At 36.4% G+C, this 4804-nt stretch overlaps 1 non-coding gene across 1 annotated transcript; it reads left to right on the top strand.

Moving 5' to 3' along the window:
- Positions 1-2733: 2733 nt before the first annotated feature.
- LOC130978224 (small nucleolar RNA R71) lies at positions 2734-2837 on the top strand. The gene has a single exon (XR_009085879.1). It is a non-coding gene; the product is annotated as a small nucleolar RNA R71 (small nucleolar RNA).
- Positions 2838-4804: the final 1967 nt, after the last annotated feature.

Here is a 4804-nt window from a genome sequence, read left to right as displayed (position 1 = left end):
TTCCTTTTCTAGAGTATTCTCCGGCCTTAGGTGCCATTGATGGTAATGGAAAACAAAAAAGATTATGCTTTGACCACACCAAACTTAAAATATTGCTCGTCCTCGAGCAAGAGAAAAAAGAAGAGAAGAAGAAGAAGAAGAAGAAAATATTGAGGAGAAGGTGGAGAGTGGGTTTCGGCCAAGGTATAGAAGAGGGGGTTGTGTTGTGTGGAAATGAAGTGGAATGGAAGGGTTTATATAGGGAACGGGGAGAGGGTAGGTTTGGCCATTTAGGGTAGGATTGGGTGGGAAAAATGTTTTTGAATTTTGAAGGTAGGTGGGGTTTATGGGGAAGAGTGGATGGATGTGAGTGGTGAAGGGGGTAATTGGGAAGAGAGATTGAGGTGATTGGTGAAGGGTTTTGGGAAATGTGATATGGGGGAGAGTGTAAATAGGATTAGGAGGTAAGGTGGGAATATGTTAGGTGGGGATCCTGTGGGGTCCACAGATCCTGAGGTGATCCTGTGGGGTCCACAGATCCTGAGGTGTCAAGGAATTCCATCCCTGCACCAAATAGGCATGTAAAATGCCTTTGCATACCATTCTGGCGTTTAAACGCCGAGGTGATGCACATTCTGGGCGTTCAACGCCCATGTAAAGCATGTTCTGGGCGTTCAACGCCCATATGTAGCATGTTTCTGGCGTTCAGCGCCAGCTTTCCTTAAGGCACATTCCTGGCGTTCAAACGCCAGAATGTTGCTTGTTTATGGCGTTCAGCGCCAGATTCATGCTCTGTTCTGGCGTTGAACGCCAGCCAGATGCTCCTTACTGGCGTTGAACGCCAGTCTGTCCTTCTTCCAGGGTGTGATTTTTCTTCTGCTATTTTTGATTCTGTTTTTAATTTTTTTATTTATTTTTTTTCGTGACTTCACATGATCATGTACCTACTAAAACACAAAATAACAATAAAATAAAATAAAAATTAGATAAATAAAATTGGGTTGCCTCCCAACAAGCGCTTCTTTAATATCAATAGCTTGACAGTGGGCTCTCATGGAGCCACAAAGGTGATCAGGTCAATGTTGTATAGTCCCAACACCAAACTTAGAGTTTGGATATGGGGTCTTAACACCAAACTTAGAGTTTGATTATGGCCTCCCAATACCAAACTTAGAGTTTGACTGTGGGGGCTCTTCTTGACTCTAAACTGAGAGAAGCTCTTCATGCTTACTCTCTTTTGTCACAGAGGGATGACCATGTGCCTTAAACACAAGGTAGTCCCCATTCAATAGAAGGAATAATTCACCTCTGTTGACATCTATCACAAATCCTGTTGTAGCTAGGAAAGGTCTTCCAAGGATGATGCACTCATCCTCTTCCTTCCTAGTGTCTAAGATTATGAAATCAGCAGGGATGTAAAGGCCTTCAACCTTTACTAACACGTCCTCTACTATTCCATAAGCTTGTCTCAATGACTTGTCTGCCAATTGTAATGCGAACAAGGCAGGTTGTACCTCAATGATCCCCAGCTTCTCCATTACAGAGAGTGGCATAAGATTTATCCCTGACCCTAGATTACATAGAGCTTTTTCAAAGGTCATGGTGCCTATGGTACAAGGTATTAAGAACTTGCTAGGATCTTGTCTCTTTTGAAGTAAAATTTGCTGAATCCAGGTATCTAGTTCATTAATGAGCAAGGGAGGTTCACTTTCCCAAGTCTCATTACCAAACAACTTGGCATTCAGCTTCATGATAACTCCTAAATATTGAGCAACTTGCTCTCCAGTCACATCTTCATCCTCTTCAGAGGAAGAATAGTCTTCAGAGCTCATGAATGGCAGAAGGAGATTTAATGGAATCTCTATGGTCTCTATATGAGCCTCAGATTCCTTTGGATCCTTAATAGAAAACTCCTTCTTGTTTGAGGGACGTCCCAGGAGGTCTTCCTCACTAGGATTTTCGTCCTCCTCCTCCCTTGTGCATTCGGCCATGTTGATTACATCAATGGCCTTGCACTCTCCTTTTGGATTCTCTTCTGTATTGCTTGGGAGAATACTGGGAGGAGTTTCAATGACTTTCTTACTCAGCTGGCCCACTTGTGCCTCCAGATTTCTGATGGAGGATCTTGTTTCACTCATGAAACTGAAAGTGGCCTTTGACAGATCAGAGACTAGATTGGATAAATTAGAAGTGTTTTGTTCAGAATTCTCTGTCTGTTGCTGAGAAGATGATGGAAAAGGCTTGCTATTGCTCAGCCTATTGCGTCCACCATTGTTAAAGCCTTGTTGAGGCTTTTGTTGATCCTTCCATGAGAAATTGGGATGATTTCTCCATAATGAATTATAGGTGTTTTCATAAGGTTCACCCATGTAATTAACCTCTGCCATTACAGGATTTTCAGGATCATAAGCTTCTTCAGGAGATACCTCTTTATTACTGTTGGATGCATTTTGCCATCCATTCAGATTTTGAGAGATCATGTTGACCTGTTGAGTCAACACTTTGTTCTGAGCCAATATGGCATTCAGAGCATCAATTTCAAAAACTCATTTCTTCTGAGGTATCCTATTATTCACGGAATTCCTCTCAGAAGTGTACATGAATTGGTTGTTTGCAACCATGTCAATGAGTTCTTGAGCCTCTTCAGGCGTTTTCTTCAGGTGAATAGATCCACCTGCAGAATGGTTCAATGACATTTTCGAAAATTCAGATAGACCATAATAGAATATATCTAATATGGTCCATTCTGAAAACATGTCAGATGGGCACCTTTTGGTCAGCTGCTTGTATCTTTCCCAAGCTTCATAGAGGGATTCACCATCTTTTTGTTTGAAGGTCTGAACATCCACTCTAAGCTTGCTCAGCTTTTAAGGAGGAAAGAATTTATCCAAGAAGGCTGTGACTAGCTTATCCCAAGAGTCCAGGCTATCCTTAGGTTGTGAATCCAACCATATTCTAGCTCTGTCTCTTACAGCAAAAGGGAAAAGCATGAGTCTGTAGACTTCAGGATCAACTCCATTTGTCTTAACAGTCTCACAAATCTGTAAGAACTCAGTTAAAAACTGGTAAGGATCTTCAGATGGAAGTCCATAAAACTTACAGTTCTGTTGGATTAAAGCAACTAGTTGAGGCTTAAGCTCAAAATGATTGGCTCCAATGGCAGGAATGGAGATGCTTCTTCCATCAAATTTGGATGTTGGCTTTGTGAAGTCACCAAGCATTCTCCTTGCATTATTATTTTCGGCTGCCATCTCCTTCTCTTGTTCTAATGTTTCTAAAAGGTTACCTTTAGATTGTTGTAACTTAGCTTCTCTTAATTTTCTCTTCAGAGTCCTTTCAGGTTCTGGATCAATTTCAACAAGAGTGCCTTTTTCCTTGTTCCTGCTCATATGAAAGAGAAGAAAACAAGAAAAGAAGAGGAATCCTCTATGTCACAGTATAGAGATTCCTTTATGCTAGTAGAAGAAGAAAGGGGAGAAGAATGTAGAAGAGTGGATTCGGATTTTTAGATGAAGAGAGGTGAAGAGAAGTGTTAGTAAATAATTAATTAAATAGAATAAGAAAAGGGAGGGAAAATTTCGAAAAATAATTTTGAAAAAGGGATTAGTATTTTCGAAAATTAAATATAAGATATAATTAAAATTAAAATTTAAGACAATTAAAAAGAATTTTTGAAAAAGAGAGAGGTATTTTCGAAAATTGAAGAGGGAAAAGTAGTTAGGTGGTTTTGAAAAAGATAAGAAACAAACACAAGTCAAAGAGTTAGTTGAAAAAGATATTAAAATCAAATTTGAAAAGATAAGAAGATAAGAAGTTAGATAAGATATTTTAAAATCAAATTTTGAAAAAGATAAGATATAAAAGATAAGATAAGATATGTTTGAAAAAGATTTAATTTTTAAATTAAAATTAATTACTAACAAGAAACTAAAAGATAAGATTCTAGAACTTAAAGATTGAACCTTTCTTAACAAGCAAGTAACAAACTTCAAATTTTTGAATCAATCACATTAATTGTTAGCTAATTTTCGAAAATTTGATATAAAGGTAAGAAAAAGATTTTGAAAATATTTTGAAAAAGATTTTTGAAATTTTCGAAAAATAGAAAAAAATGAAAAGGATATAATTTTTGAAAAAGATTTTGAAAAGATAGGATTTTTAAAATTGAAAATTTGACTTGACTTGTAAGAAACAACTAATTTTAAAAATTTTTGACCAAGTCAACCCAAAATTTCGAAAATTTGGAGAGAAAAAAAAGGAAAAGATATATTTTTGATTTTTGAATATTTAATTATGAGAGAAAAAAACACAAACATGACCCAAAACATAAAAATTTTGGATCAAAACACAAGATGCATGCAAGAACACTATGAATGTCAAGATGAACACCAAGAACACTTTGAAGATTATGATGAACATCAAGAACATGTTTTTTGAAAAAAATTTTATGCAAAGAAAACATACAAGACACCAAACTTAGAAATCTTTAATGCATGGACTCTAACAAACGAAAAATGCATATGAAAAACAACAAACAACACAAAACAAGAAATCATCAAGATCAAACAAAAGGATTTACCAAGAACAACTTGAAGATCATGAAGAACACTATGAATGCATGGATTTTTTCGAAAAATGCAAGAAAAGTTTTTAAAGCATGCAATTGACACCAAACTAAAAATTTACTCAAGACTCAAACAAGAAACACAAAATATTTTTGGTTTTTATGATTTTCTAATTTTTTTGTATTTTTATAAAATTTTTTTTTCGAAAATAAAGTTTGGAAAAACGAAAAAGAAAAGAAAAATTTTGAGAAAGATTTTTG

The sequence above is a fragment of the Arachis stenosperma genome, chromosome 4 (genome assembly GCF_014773155.1).
Source record: "Arachis stenosperma cultivar V10309 chromosome 4, arast.V10309.gnm1.PFL2, whole genome shotgun sequence".
In the NCBI taxonomy this organism is placed as follows: domain Eukaryota; kingdom Viridiplantae; phylum Streptophyta; class Magnoliopsida; order Fabales; family Fabaceae; genus Arachis; species Arachis stenosperma.
The sequence above is the reverse complement of the archived record's forward strand: the minus strand, read 5'-3'. Positions and strand labels throughout refer to the sequence as shown.